Source organism: Octodon degus, unplaced genomic scaffold (genome assembly GCF_000260255.1).
Source record: "Octodon degus isolate 3935 unplaced genomic scaffold, OctDeg1.0 scaffold00358, whole genome shotgun sequence".
Classification (NCBI taxonomy): domain Eukaryota; kingdom Metazoa; phylum Chordata; class Mammalia; order Rodentia; family Octodontidae; genus Octodon; species Octodon degus.
In genome coordinates, this window is record NW_004524934.1 from 328,395 (window position 1) to 344,951 (window position 16,557).

Sequence of the window (16,557 nt, forward strand, 5' to 3'; positions counted from 1 at the left end):
TTTATAGCTGAGTAATACTCCATTATATAAAAGCACCACATGCTTTTTATTCATTCTTCAGTTTGTTTATTCCTTCGTTTTTTTCCAAGATTTATTATGATAAATTGTACTGCTATAAACATGGGTACACAAGTATCACTGTGGTATGATGTTTTCATTTCTTCTGAAGAAAAGAAAGAAGAAAGTACATATATATTATATATATTTTACATGCTGACTGGTAATCTTTGAGGACAACAATATTCACTATAATAACCACTGAATTCCTATCACCTTGCTTAGTGAAATTCTGTATAATTTCTTTCTTTCTTTTCTTTTTTTTTTTTTTTTTTTTTTTTTCTGGCTCAGGCTGTCTTAAGGGCAGGTCTGGTGTGGCATGTTGTGCTGGGAATCAAGCCACAGTCCCTTACCCCTGACTGATTTTGCTCAAGAAGGTGTTTTAGGTAACAGCTAACCTGCCAGCCCTGATATATGTTATTAGCATAGTGGACTCCAGGAGTTGGAGTGACTTTATAGGGGCAGTGGTAGCTGTGGAATGACTTAAAAATATGCCTCCTGTAGGTACCTCCTGAGGTACCTGGGAAAGAAGAGACTGAGGACCAATTTCCTTAAGGTAGAAATAACTCCTAAAGGTCATCTCATCTACTTTGGATGCAAGAATGAAATATATACTACCAGAGCCAGAAACTTACAGGAAAAGTCCTACTATTGCCTTAGACTTGAGCTTCTGGCAGATTTGTGCAAGCAGGAGGTGAACATTATGGTAGAATGAGTAATAAAGAAAGGTGTTCTAAGAGTAAATTAAATAATTTAATGTATTCTTTTCTTGTGGAAAAGAAAGAAGTGAGTAAATCTTAAAGTTTTGTTTTTGTTAAGGATTAAGCTATAATTAACAATCTCTTACTGAGAACATTTTCATCAAAGTGTGACCATTATAAACATTCTTAATTGAACTTTCTAAAGCGTACAAAAACACAAATATTGTTTAAAAAGAATAAAACCACAGAAAGACCAGGAAACAGTTTAGGATAGCACCACTGTATCAAGATTTTCATAAATAAGGTTTGGGGAGATAGCTCAGTTGAATAAGCGCTTACCTGGCAAGTGAAGTGGCCTGAGTTCAATCACTGGGTCAAAAAAAGAAAAAAAAAAGATTTGCAGAAATATTTGGGCATGCATATTTTTTCCAAAATTCCTGGCATGAACTCAATGCCCAACATTAGCAAACTAAAGGAAGAGAGTGGGCTCTGGAGCAATCACCAGTGTGGTTCATTAAGGATGCTTCAAGATGAAAGTACTGGGGTCTTCCAGAGATAATGAAGTAATCTTTGTAGTAGCTTCTAGAATTTGAACCCCAAAACTTAAACATGTATTATAATAAATGATGGAAATCCCAGTTAAAATATAACCCATTCAACAAATAGCATAGGCCAGTGTTTAGGATGAAAAAGTACTGGAAAAAAAAAAGAATTAGAAACACTTTAGAGGATACTGCTTCACAGAACTGTTTATTTTAGTGTATTGTGTTTAACACTAAGGAAAATTATTTTTAAAGTTGCTTGATGATCACATTTATTTAAATTTTGCTTGGTGATAATGGGAGAGCTTGATGGTTGTTTTAAACTAAACTCCTTTTAAAAACTAATTTTATTGAGATAGAAATAGTAATGAGGCAGTTTCAAAACAGGATAGTAGGACAGCTACAATAATTAATACATTGCATATTGTCTTCATAGTAGTTATTCAGAGCACAAGATGCAAACATGATATCTTGTCTAAATGCTATTAGTACAAATCTTTTTTCTCATTGAACTAAGAGAAAGTAGCTGTATATCTATCCTAATTAATATCCATATCTATGTCTGTATCTCTGTCTCTATCTCTCTATCTCTATCTATCTATCTATCTATCTATCTATCTATCTATCTATCTATCTTCAGTATAAAACAGTCCTTAATTTACAGTCCTCTTTTTGTTTACTTTAGTCAGAGACGGGTATTCCATTGCCATTAAAATATTGTAGGTGCGTGAATTTAGCAAAATTACCCAATATAGTCCAGTAGTCCATAATAGTAGTGGGTTATCTGTGGAACTGGCAATGTCAGAAGTTGTGGGCTTGAGCCTTTTACAGCTCAGCATATTAATATGGCATTACTTTTTATACCTCATGTTTATACTTTTCTGGTGGATGGGTAAGACTAAGATAAAGCAAGACCTATATCACAAAAACTGTATTTGTATCTGACAAGGTAGTCAAATCCCCTTAGGATTTACCCTAAGAGCCTGTACAGCAGTTTGTAGATCTTTGTCATGATTATTGCTTGACCAATTTGCTCTGTGTGGAAGCCTTAGAGAATGTTTTCTCTCTAGGTGACTCTCCTTAGGCATATTTGTTGTTAAATGTCATCCTCCTTTTGTGACACCAAATCACTCATGTTCAGAAAATTTTCAGGGCATATAAGTGGAAAACTGTTATTGTGACAGATGAAGTCATAATGAGAAAAATGGAAAATAATACAAAACATTCATGAAAAGAATGTTTAACATGATAGTAAATTGAGAAATAAAATACTAATACTCCATTACATACAAGGTTCCAGTTACAGTTTAATGAATTAATTTATTTATTTGATGCAGTGTCTTGCTATGCAGCTCAGACTCATAGCGATTCTCCTGTCTCAGCCTTCGCAGTGATGGAATTACAGGCTTCTGCCACCATGCCCGGTTCCTGCAGCAGGCGTGGTGCAACCAGGCTTCTGGGACTGGCATGACTTGTGGTACCAGGATCAAAGTCAAGTGCTTGAACTTGCCAAGCAAGCACTTAGACTGCTGAGCTATCTCCTCAGCCCCTCTTTGCTAATTTCTAAGGAATATGTAAAATAACTTATCATTGGGGCAATGGAGACACTGAACACTGCTACCCTCTTGCTCAAAGTCACTGCTTTTTCTGCTGAAGATTTTGCATACGTGAATATGCAGGTTCCATAAAAAATGGAGACAACAACCATGTGAGGAACAAGTGGAAGAGGACTTTTCCCTTAGCTCAGCTGAGGAGATTTTCAGAACTCTCTTAATGATGGATACATAGAAGGTATCACTAACGTTAAGTTTCCCATGGGAATGAACAATGCCAGAAAAAAATCTCAAGAACTCATGGAAGACTGTGTCTGTGCAGTAGATCAGGAGCATAGGAGAAGGGTCACAGGTTCTGGAGTCAATGATGTTTGAGTCTCAAAAATCCAGTTGAAGCCTGTTGATGAAAAAGGAAAGACAATGAAAAATCCAGCCAGCTAAGAAACAACTACAAGCTGGATGTAGATCCTGCTGTTCATTACTGTTGTGTGATGATGGAGTGACTTGCATATAGATAAACAGTGTTCATAGGACAGACCAGGCAAAAGGAAAAATTCTTTTGAACCAAGGAATATGAAGAAAACACAGGGCCATACAAGAATAAAAGGAAATGGTTGCGTTTCGTGCCACATTGACAAACAAGAATCCAGGAATAGATGGTGGTGAATGAGATTCCTAATGAAGAGTAATTTCTGAGGAATAAATAAGTGTGTATTTTGAGATGTGAATTAATTAGAGTGACAGCAATAATTACCATATTTCCAGAAATACTCACCATATAAATAAACAGAAATAAGAAAATCAAGTGTTTTATATTCCCTGGTTGTTTGCACCTTTTGGAATGGTAATGTTTATCTTGAGACTTTGAATTTTGGATATGTTTAACTTTTCTTTTATACAGGGGCTCATAGCTAAGGGTTTGCTTTGTATCTTGGAGGAGATTTGGGACTAGGATTTTTCAGCAATGCTGAAACTGTTGGGACTTTAGCAACTCTTAGGGATAGACTAAAATGTCTTTTGCGCAAAGGGATGTGCACGAGGCTTTGGAGGTCAAGGTGTGGAATGTTATGGTTTGTGTCTAGTTGTCCCCCCAAAGCCTCATGCAGTCATGGGGAGTGACTTCTAGAATTTGAGATTAAACTCATGATCCACTGGTATCATGGGCAATCCACTGGGATTACAGGTTTTAGTATTGCTGAGATTGTGGATGTGAGTGCTACTTCCAACCGGTGGCACAGAGCCTGAATGCAATATAAGAAGGAGAGACTCTCTTTGTCACCATTGTCGTCTGTTGCCATTGTTGCTGTTTGGCTGCCATGAACTCCTGCTCTCTGCTATGTGCCACTCTGCCTTGGAGCCAGCTGACTATGGACTGAATCCTCCAGTAACTGTGAGCTAAATCAACCTTTCCTTCCTTCATTTTGGGTGTCGGGTATTTGTCTCTGCAACGAGAGACGAGTAACTGAAATGTTCCTCTTCTGTACATTTTCTGTATAGATACAAGGATCATGGAATATGCAACTTTATTTTAGCAATTTGCTCACTTCTGATCACTTTGACACTGGTTGTGTCATCTTATGCAAGCATCATAAGAACAATTCTAAAGATCTCTTCTACCCAACAGAGAACAAAAGGCATTTTCTATCTGTTCCTTACACATGATTGCGGTTACTATCAGTTATGGCAGCTGCATTTTTATGTCTATTAAACCTTCTATAGAGGATAGGGTGTCTCTAAAGAAGAGGATTACAGTACTCATAACTTCAATTGCACCTGTTCTGTGTATATACATATATATATATATATATATATATATATATATATACCCTAAGAAATGAGCAAGTGAAACAAGGAGTGAAGGATTTTTTTTTTTTTATATTTTTTTGGAGTTAAGGATTTGATAAAAAAAAAATCCTGTACCTTTAATACGTTGAAATAATAGTTTGACTTGTATAACTGTACTACTAAAACTTGAAAATTATAGCTTATATCAGCTACCTTTTAACACCTTCATTTATTTTTATATTATAATAGTAAAAACTTATTCATAAACATTCATTCAATATTCTCCTAGATTTTTAACCTTTTAATGGTATTGTTTCAGGCAGCTGAGTTAGACAGTAGTATTATAGGCAGTCAGCATGTCTAGGCAACAATATGGAAGATAAGATGACTTTGCAATTTGGGGAGAGACAGATAGCCCTGCTCTGGGCCAGACCTCAAAGCAAGAGAGCAGACAAATGCATACCTCTTTAAGGATAGATATCAGGGATCGATATGCTAAATAGATCTTTCCCCTTAAGGACACTTGGAAGAGTCACTAACCCAGTCCCTTACAGGAAAAGCCCCTGTTCTGTATTTATGCCCACTTGCTATGTGACTCACTTCCCCATTCGGTCCTGGATTTAATCAATTTCACCTGAGAAGTAGTGCTTGTAATCTTATTAGTTGACCAACTAGTTTTGTCCCACCTCATGCCAGCCTAGCAGGTTCCAATGTTTTCCATCTTGGACCTGCCACGCCACATGGTTTTAATCTATAAAAAAGCCTGGAAGGGCCAGTAAGCTATCTCAGTGGTCTAAAGTGCCTGCTTAGGCAAGCTTTGGCAAGCATACAGGGACTGTGGTTTGATCCCTGGCACCACAAGCTGTGCCAGTCCTGCCCCTAGAGTGGGTTGAGATGGCCACAAAAACTAAAAAAAATAAATAAATATTAGAGTTTAAAAAAGAATCCCCTGGAAGAGACAGATTTTTGGGAAACTAACTTGGGTCCCCCGTTGTCCTCTCTTGGACAGGCGTTTTCTTTTCCCCAGTAAATATACTTGCTCTTAACTTTCCTTTGTTCCTAAAATTCATTCTTTGATTTTGTAGAGCACAAATTCAATCCAGATATCTTTCAGGTTGAGAGTTTCATTTCCTTATATCAGTATTTCCTGCATCCTTGGTTTTCTCTTATGCATTCTACTATCATTTATTCTCTCAGTTTAATTCTCCGATATTCTTTACCCTGACAACGTTTTTAAACAGATGAGATGACAGTGGAATGCAGTTTCAGAGAAACGTCAGATTGCTTTGGATTACCACCTCTAACAACTAAGCAGGCTGATTCTACTCTTAGGATTTAGATTAAAACACTTTATGAGGAAATGCTTTTGTTTTTGAGACACTTGCATATTCCAGGCTGGCCTTGAAGTTGCTATGGAGCTCAGGCTGCCCTTAAACTCATGGGGAGCCTCCTGTCTCAGCCCTCACCCCTCCAGGGTGCTGAGATTACAGGCGTGTACCACCAACCCAGCTAGGAAATAGTGTTCTGACAACCACGTTTAGTGTCTTGGAAAGACCGTTGACTCGGAACATAGGAGACCTGAGCATGGTGGGTTCTAGACAAGAAGCAGAAGGGCATCCGTTCACCCTCTGTGAACTCAGGTCTCTGGGTCATGCTAGTCTACAAGTCCGTCAGCATTCAAGATCATGTGTATCTTTACTTTTACCCTCACAATGTCCGTGTGAAAGTTATTGGTACAAAAAAAAAAAAAATAAATAAATAAAATAACATTTGCACCCGACACCGGAGGGAGCCTAAAGGACAAAGCCCAAGTTACCTACCTGGAGCGGTTAATCAAGCAGTTGGGTTTGACTTCCCTGAGTTCCCGTTTTCTGATATTCCTCTAGGAAGGCGATGTCCAGAAGTCGTACAGTCTCTGAGCCCAGGACAGGTAGCTGCTCACTTCACCAGATCTTCACTCACTAGTGGCACTGCGCAAGCGCTGTCCCTATTCTACTACTGTGACGAAGAACAGACGTGGCAAGGAGCGGTTGGCTGAGCAGCACAAAAGAGACCTCGGTGGTATGGCTGCTCCTCCTGATTGGGTGGTTGCATCAAAAAAATGAATGATCAAATGCCTATTGCAGATGGAAGATACCAAAAGATATTGGAAACAGGAAACATCATCAAACGCCCTAGTAGACTTCCTGGAGCCTGGGAGGTGTGAATGGCCCCAAAGAGACACTGAAAAAGTCACAGAAGATGTGTCAGGCTTGGTTAATCGGCAAGCCCAGAATTGTTTAGGATAGGTTGTTTTAGTTTGTTTATTTATTTATTTATTTATTTATTTTGGTGGGGATATGGTGGTTTGAGACAGGGTCTCACTATGTAGCTCACTGCAATCCAGGCTGGCTTCCAATTCGTAGGCATCCCTCCTGCCTTAGCCTCCTGAGTGCTGTGATTACAGGCGTGTACCTCCATGCCCCAAGATGGCGGAAGCTCTTGCACTGGTCCTTGTGTCTAGGTTTGTTCCCAGCCTGGCTCTACGGTGATGGAGACCATGGTGTCCCCTTATCTGAGGGGCACGGTGTTGGCAAGCATTCTCTCCCACTGGAGGTACTCTGTCCTAAGTGACCCCCAACACCTAGCATGACATAAATATGGTGAAGTTCCTGTGGAAAGAGTAAGGGCCCTGAGAGGGCTCGGTTGCTCAGTGCAGACATGGGTCTCAGCCTATTTCCCCTGTGGTCAGTTGAGTCTGCAGGTGCAAGTGCTGAAGACAAGCGGCTGTACCCCAGCGATTGTGTTCAGCTTGGAGCAGGCATCCAGAGAGAACAGAGTAGGCAATGAATCCCAGGAGCTTATGTAACTTCCTAGTTGGGCAGTGACCTCTGAAGCTGTGGTGGTGGTGGGAGGTTTGGGGTGGGGTGGGGGACTCAATCTCTTCATGCTTGCCTTCCCTGTGTCTTCTTTCCTTTACTCCAAGAGCACTACAACTTCTTTCCTGCCATCCTCTGCCCTGTCTCTTCCTCTGAGCAGACTCAAGTGGCCTGGGCTTGGGCTGTGACCCTGGATCGCTGTGTGGAGGTCTGAGCCCATGCCTGGAAGCTGCAGGGTTTCTGCACAGCACTTTCTCTCATTTCCCTCATAATGTCACATGGCAGGAGTGCCTTCTAGTTCTTTTGATTGATAATTGTGGGCGTGGATGGGGCAGGTAATTTGCATTACAATGTAAGGAGGCTAGAGAGGCCAGCAGGCTGCCTGAGCTGCTGCCCCTCCCACTTGCCCTCTTACATCTTGTCCCTCCCTCCAGAAATGTTATTCTTGTCATGCAGCACTCTGCCTTGGAGCCAGCTCAGTATGGACTGAAATCTCCAGTAACTGTTAGATAAATAAACCTTTCTTTTCCTTTTTTTGAGTGTTGAGTATTTGTCCCACCAACAAAAGAACAGTGAGACATGATATATCTCAGCTAAAGAGACAGATTCTGTTCAACTAGGAAGGGGATCAAGAGATAGAAGTGGAGAGGAAGGGGAGGGAAAAAGATAAAAATAATTTAAATGAATTATGTACAGGTACCAGCTCCCCACAAGGAATGTAAGGAATGTAATCATTATGTAATGCAAATAGGCATAGTACTAATAAAAACATAAGTTGAAAAAAATCAGAATTATGTGTTATTCTTCACATAAATGCATGCATTTATTCATTCAACAAATGATATTAGTCATTTTTACAGCTGAAAATACAATGTGTAATATGCCTGTAGAAAAAGACTTCATGATTTTTCAAAATATTAATGCATAATATATTGTCAATATTTTTCTTATAAAAACTTAGTCATATGACTTAAAATAATTACATATCTTTTTTATACAATTATTTTAAGTGAAATTTAAATTACATTGTATCAAGTGAGCTTTTCAATAATCATATAGTGAAATAAATTTGTCAAATATGTATATAGCCAGGGGAATAATCTACTAGTATATGAGAGGCTGGGGAGATGGCTCAGTAGAATAAGCACTTGTCTGGCAAGAGCAAGGGCCTGAGTTCAATCCCAAGTTCTGCCAAAAAGAAAAATAAATAAATAAAAATAAATAAAAAATGAATAGCTGAAGGATGGTAAATAAATTTGTATGCATAGCTTAATTTTTAATAAATTAATCTATGAAGAGATAATCAGAAAAATTTGTAACATTATTTTTAATATTTTCGTGGAAAAAATTTTGATTAAACATTGCTTTATATTTATTATACTTAAATAATTTATTATGTGGATTCTATATCACCTAAAAATCAAAGGAGAAAAGAACTCCAGACTCACAATGCCCCAAGGAATAAATATCACACTTAAAATAATTTTTAATAATGTAACATGGGAGGTAACCTTGAAATGGTAAGAGTGATTGAAAATTAATCAAAGGATCAATTTAACTGAAAGATTTAGAACATCAGAGGAATAGCTCTTTCACTGTTATGAAAATATAAATAACTGCTTGTTACGGTTGATACAGTGTGTCAACTTGAGAAGTTTAGAAGTTTAACAAGTGACTCAGAAGGGGGCCAAGGTCCTCATTTTGTGGACATTCTGAGCCTGTGCAAGAGGAAGGCATGGAGTTGGTGTGGGTTGGAAGCCAGCATACAATATGAAGGAGGAAAAGAGGCTTGCTCCCTCCCTTTGTTCTTGTTGCTTCAGCTGTCTTTTGCATACTTAAAGTATTGCCCATGCTATGGCCCCATGCCTTGAAGCCAGCTGATTATGGACAGAGAAACCTCTGCAAACTGTGAGCTAAATAAACATTTTTCGGCTGGTGAAATAGCTCAGAAGAATAAGTGCCTGCTTTGGCAAGTGCAGGGACAGGGATTTGATCCCTGGTTCTGCATGCCATGCCAGGCATGTTGGGGCATGCCTGTAATCCCAGGGCAGGGGAGGCTGGAAACAGGAGGATCACTATGAGTATGAGCTGTATAGTGAGTGTACAAAAATACATAAATGTGCCAAATACATAAATGAAAAAATAAATGAATGAATAAACCTTTCCCTTTTTAATTTTGGGTATCAAACATTTTGTCTCAGCAATGAGAGAAAAGTAACTAAGACCACTGGTAAGTTACAAATGGATAAATTTTCCTAACTTCCATGAAAGAATATCACTTTTAGAAGCAACAACTGTGCCTAGTTCTAAAGAAGTAAGTGTTGGCGGGAGAAGACAGGACTTATTTTTTGGCATATTTGGCAAAAATTTCCTAAGACTACATAATCTAAAAAGAGAAGCAACTTTCAGTTAGAAAAAATACAAGAAATGGCTAAGTGAGGACTTGCAGGAGAGTATTTCATTCAAGGTTGAAAACAGAGAGGAATTTGGATGCTCCTAGGAGATTTTTGCATCAGAAAACTTCCTGGCATAATGCCAAGCTAATCATCCCCATGGAGCTGCAGTAGGGAGAGGACAACAGGAATCAATCTATGTGACAAACTTATATCTTCAAGGAGAGGGCAAGAAAAACATAGGACTATTATATTTGAGGATGAATGCCATGAGAAGAGTATATCAGCTGTCTATGAAGCTCCTAATATTCTGATTTCATGACTGCATTGACAGTAAAAGCTTCAAACTTCAGAGTAGAGCATAACATCATAGGTTGAGGGCACTAGTAGAAATCTCTACAATTCTACAGAGAGAAGATATCTGGGAAAGGAGAGACTTATACCTCTAACAAATGATAGAAATACATGTTGTACTTAGCTTTATTCTTGCATGGAACAGAAGCACTTGCAAAGGCCAAACACTGGAGAACTTTTAAGAGATTTTGTAAAGACTGATGCTCAGAACAATAGCAGAATAGCTTTTTCTACAGAACTACCCTCTAGAATGTGGCATACATCATATTGCCATAACAATGAAATACAGCCAATAAAGCTACAAAAGACATATTCTGAGACACAGGGAACAGTGCGAAAAGAATATCCAAAATGAAATGGAAAGCCCTAAGGGAGACAGATAACTTCCAAAACTGTCTGATTAACTAGCTCCAAAATTATCCCTAGAACAATATAGAGACTGTGGTCACTGAGAGTTAACCACAGCAAAAGGAAACTTGAAATGAAATGTAACTCTTGATTAGATCAATGAAAAATGTCCTGAGGAAACTGAGCAACAATTAATGCCAGAGAATTTTCCAAAATTGATGATAGGTAAAAATTTATAGAACTAAACTCTTCAGGAAATCCAACCACAGCAAATGTGGAAAAAAAATAAATTCACCTTCACCTATCTTTGATAACCTTTAAGCTTGTTGTGACAGGGGCAAGAGAGAGGAGGATTACTGTTTAGAACAACTTCCACTATGACTAACAGAACCACTGCTGTATACTGACTCAAGGGAATCTTCTTGTAGTGCAACTGGGACTAAGAACCTATATAACTATACCTGCTTTTGGCTACATTTGAAGATTTTGTAGCAATGTGGAGTTGCATTCGCATTAATCAGATTCATTGATTACACTGCTACAGTTGTATTCAGGTGATACAAAACTTTGTACTATTTCCCACATTTTATAAACCTCTCTAGTTTTGTTTGAAGTGAGGGGTTATTCCAAGTTTCTGCCTTCCTTCTCTGCAGATGAAAACTCCTCCATGACCTTTGGCTGTTGGTAGATGATTTCTCATGGGGAAAGGGACCTCTAGGCAGGGAAGAATAGAACAAGAGCCACATTAGGTTTTCTGATAAATCCTGACTAGAAAGAGTCAAAAACTTTGTTGGCTGGAGCAATTAACAAGATAGGGGTAAAACTGCTAAGCAGAGCAAGGGGGCAAGTAGGCGAACTAAGGAAAATAGCCACCCATCTCCACCTCCAGTAAAAAGGAAAGGCGTCAAAAGGGGGCGGTGGCTATCTCTCTTAGTATATAGAAATATATGCATATATTCTCACCATAAGTTCATTATATTACTGCACGAGGTACATATTCATCCCTTTACTTAAAAAATAGCATGGCCTCTATAAGGCCTCTATTAAGCAACATATTAATTCCAAAGGTAAAGCCCTACCAAAGACAAACAGGTGAGGTAAAACAAAAGAAACCCACCTAAAAATATTCATAAGCAATGGCACCAAGTTTTGGGATCCTGTGACTTGGGACTAAGTCACAAACTGCCAAGAGACAATAGATTGTACTGAGATCTTTCCGGGGAGGAGTCTCCCAAAACATAGTGGAAGGAAGCTGAGGAAAAAGATTTCTATATCTGGAGCCCTGCTGTCCTCATCTTGCAATTCTAGGAAGTGCCCATGAGTCTCAAAGTCCATATATCCATGTGATGAAATGGTTATCATATATAAAATAGGCAATTGGAAAAAGGCAAATAGTGTCAAAATGTAACTATTCCATTAGAGTGTATAAAAAGCACATAACAGCAAATTCTTATAGCAAAAAGAAAGACGCATAGTAGAACAGCAATAAGAAAGAAGTTCATCTTTGATAGAAGACTTAGCTTAAAATATTTAACCTTCTAGTGGCATGAAAATGACATGAGCAGAGTAGTAGAACATATATTTCAAATTTAATTTAATATGATTAATTTAAATTACAGTACTTATTTCCAACTTGTGGTTTTACATGTATGTGGCAAGGGCCACATTAAGCTGTACCTGTAGCTCCAAACTTTAATTTTGGTCTTTTCCTAGGGTAGAGCTATGGAATTGATTCTTGTGTTAGGAAGTGCCAATGAGTCTCAATCTCCACTTTGCCATGTGATCAAATGGTCGCCATGTATTTAATAGTCATTTTGTTAGATAATTTTGCATAACTGCAACTTAGTGTAAGTGCTCTTGTAGCCAGCTATGTGATCTTTAGTCTCTGGTGTTAAATTTGCTTTGGACCAAACCAAACTAAACCATTTATTTTTTGGGAAAAGGTAAAGGTTATATACAAAGCTACCTTTGAGGATATGAAAGGGCCTAATTTGCATCAGTTCATGTTCTCATTGCATATATGTGTATAAGGATCACATAAAGCAAAGAAAACAGTGGGAGTAGAGACACAATGGGAGAATATATATGTTCAGTTTTGGTTCATTGGCCCCAGATAGGATTAGCTCCCTTTCCTGTGCTAAGGAAACTAGGTTTCCAAATCACCTGGGACCAACATCTGCATAGTGTGTCATTCCATCTGGGCTAAGAGGAGAAAGGGGTATTGGTTATGGCCTAACAATGAGGAAGTTTGGATATTCTAAGTTTTAAAGTTCCCTTTTCCCATGAAAGTTACATTCTAATCATGTTTTACATAATGTTATATTATGTTACAATCATCAGTAAGTTAGTTATATCAAACATATTTTGACATGTATTTCCAACTTTCAATGGGTTTATTGGGACCTAATCCAATTATAAATTGAGGACCTTCTGTGATAAAAACTGAAAAAAATGCTAAAATATCAATATCTTAAGATGCAAATGCAATGAATAAAAACAGTGACCTCAGTGAAGTGCGGGCAGCAAAGGGGACTGTGGTATCACTCCTCCAACTATCTAAATTTGAGAAATATCCCAGGGTCATTCCTGCTTCTATTGTCCTAAGAAAAGCAGAAATAAACATACCAGAACCAAGAAAGCTCTAAAGCTCCGGGCCAGAATAAATGAGGGTTAGATCCCTTGACCTGACTTTCAGTAACTGTCTCCCATCTGTTTATCATTTATGTAATCAAAACAAAGTGACTGCTGAGACAGTCACGTGCACTCGATGTTACTGAAATGACCCAGCAACCTGTGAATCATTTCTATCAATCATATTCAGGGAAATCCAGTAAAAAGTACTCATGGAAGGGTAAATATCTTTTTAAACCTAAAAAACTGGATTTCTTCTTTTTACTCATGGGGGCACAGGCTACAAGTGACTAGCAGTGATCCTTTTTTCAATCTTTGTATTTGAATCAGGGTACCCCTGAGGGCACTTAGCACTCTCACTCAGGGTGGGGCAGCCTTAATCCTAGCATGCCACCATAAAGCACACATCCTGATTCCAGCAGCACGCACCCTAGATCTAGACATCTCCAAAAAGCCCCACCTATAACTACATGAGGCTCTGATAGTGCACTTAGACACAAATCATACCATGGGTGTACCTCATGATACCATGTGTGATGCACCTAAGAGATAGAGTCCAGATTTTTGTGTATGATGAGCAAAGAATTGCAAGTGCCCAACTGATGATGAAAGAAAAACCAAGTACATTTATATTAGATAATAATAGATAGATAGACAGTTGAAAAAATAAAAAAAAATAGGGATGACTCAGAATAGAGATTATCTAATGGGAAACAGATGGCAGACAGTTGCTTTAGAGTCCTAAAACTGCTCGATTATTCCCACTAAGAGCCACCTTAAAATTTGTCTTTCATAGTTTGTGATAAAGGTGTGTAACTATAGTAAAAGTTTGTAACTAAAATAGTCTTCTTGCAGTAAAAAAAGAAAAGGTACATAATTTGTACAGGCCATGTGACATTTCCAGACACTTAAACTCTCCAGGTGTTCCTTCTGCATGTTACAGGTCCCTACATATACAAATCTTTGGGATAAAATTATGAATGAGGCTCAGCTATTGCATAGAACAACATTTTCTTACGTTCCTGATTTGCTGATGAAGCTTGGGGTAACTATGTGTCAAAAACAAGGACTCTGGTTCTGTCCATGAGTAGCAGGGATGCCTGGATTAGCAATGACAAAAGCAAAGCTGCCTCTCTAGGCAGTTTCAACTCTAGGGTAAACAGCACAATTGCTTTCCTGGGCAGTTCTGGCTTCTGAGTAAGAAGGCAGAGATACCAATTTCAGGTGATTCTGACTTGGAGAAAGAGAGGGGATATCTGCCTCTCTAATCAGTTCTGACTGGGGTAATTGGTGCCTTCCATGTGCAAATCTGACCCTGTGATTCTGTCTTTTGTTTTTTTTTTCTCCCTTTGTCTTGCTTTACAAAAGTAGTCAAGAAAGATCATAAAGGAATGTGGTGCATCTTAACTGATTATGGGTAACCTAATGTCTGTCCCCAGTATCTATCTATCTATCTATCTATCTATCTATCTATCTATCTATCTATCTATCTATCTATATTTAGGACCAATTTAACTTGAACAAAAAGCTGAAAGATAGGGTATGACTAAAACTGCTGCAAAAGGTGGCATGATGAAATCCCCAGACACCTGTGAAGAAGCCTTTCCAAAACCATGGATGTAGACTTCTTATGAGAACTCAACCAGATTTCTGATCCAGTGATTTGGAACACTGGCCAGGGCCTTTGTGTCTCTTCATAGTAGCCCAAGCTACACTGCAGAAGTATATATTTTTATTTCTTTCTCTTTTTCCTACTTTTACCTAGCCCAAACTTGCTGTACAGAGCCTGTTTTTTCCTACTTTAATAGACATGAAACTCTGACACTGTTTATTCTTTCATTTAATTTTTCGTTTGGGACTTAAAGAACCTAGATATCACTGTTAAAGGAAGCTCCAGCACATGGAAAACCTGGTAACAATGGCTTAACCAACCAGGAGAACAGGTAAAGCCCCTTTGGCAAGTGCTTTTTTTTCTGTTTGTTTCTCTCTCTAAAAGTCTATAGGCATGAAGTTTTTTCCTTCTTTTCCTACCTCCCCTGGGCTAGAGAACCAGGAAAGCTTTTTCTAAGTTGCTAAGAAAACTCTCCTGGGTTACAAGGCAAATAGTGTCTTCTGCTTTTTTTTTCTTTCCCTAGCCCTTAAGAGGCCAACAAGCCTGATCCAGTATATCTCCTGTTAAGGTTTGTGTCTGGTTGTTCCCCCAAAGCCTCATGTAAGTTATGGGGCAGAAATGGCTGGATGAACAGCAAGAGGCTTGCGGGGGCAAGACCAGAGGGGCGGAGCCAGAGGTGCACGACTGGGCTCAATGGGTGGGGCCAGAGAGGCCAGAACTGTTAAACTGGCAGCATGCGCCCTGCCCCCAACCTCCAGGCCTGCAGTCTCTTGGAGGTGTGGAGCAAGTCATCCTGGACACTGCAGCAGCAATCAAGCCTCTCCTCCATACCCTGTAGTGTGGTGTTCTGGTGTCTGCGATTGAGGCCGCCTTGTGCAGAGAGGAGATGGTTGGTGAAGACAGAGGCACTGACCCTCTCTCCTGAGCAAATAAGGCTCTGAGGTCTTGCTATGTCATTCAGGCTGTTTTAAACTATGAAACCTCCAGTATCTGTGAGCTAAATAAACCTTTCCTTCCTTCATTCTGAGTGTCGGGTATTTGTTGCAGCAACGAGAGAAGAGTAACTAAGACATCTCTCCTTTGCTTATCTCACTTTCTCATTCTTGATCACTCAATAGTCATGAGTTAATACAACATATCCAGAAAGCCTGTTGATATTTGTCCTCTTCATTCTCCATGATGCTTGGCTACTCCTTTGAAAAACTAGTTTGATCTCCTGCTTCAATATCCTAGTTTTCTTATGCTTGTACACTGTTCATCTGTGCTTTTCCCCTAGATAACCTTTTATTTCTCAGGGCATTATTATTATTATTATTATTATTATTATTATTGCTCTTACTATTATTGCTGGGTTTTTACTGGTACACAGGAAGAGTATGATTATTTTCAGTTATTTTATATGTTTTTTTATTAGTACATTTTGGAGTATATAGTGCTTATGTTCATCTTAGAGAATAAGTGCATGTGCCTAACATCTTTTAAAATATTTTTCTTAAGTGTATTGGAACAATTTAGATACACATAATGATTATATTTCTTAGGTAATTTCTACTGGTAAATTATTTTCTTTTTGCACCTGTTATGGGTCACTCAGAATAGGAACCAGATCAGCCAGGTTGGAATTTGGAAAGCCGTTTATTACTGAGCTCAGGGCCCCCCAGTCTGCTCTCACGCAGGAGAGGACCGAAAGGGCGGCAGCCCAAGAAGCAGGAAGGGGTTTTAA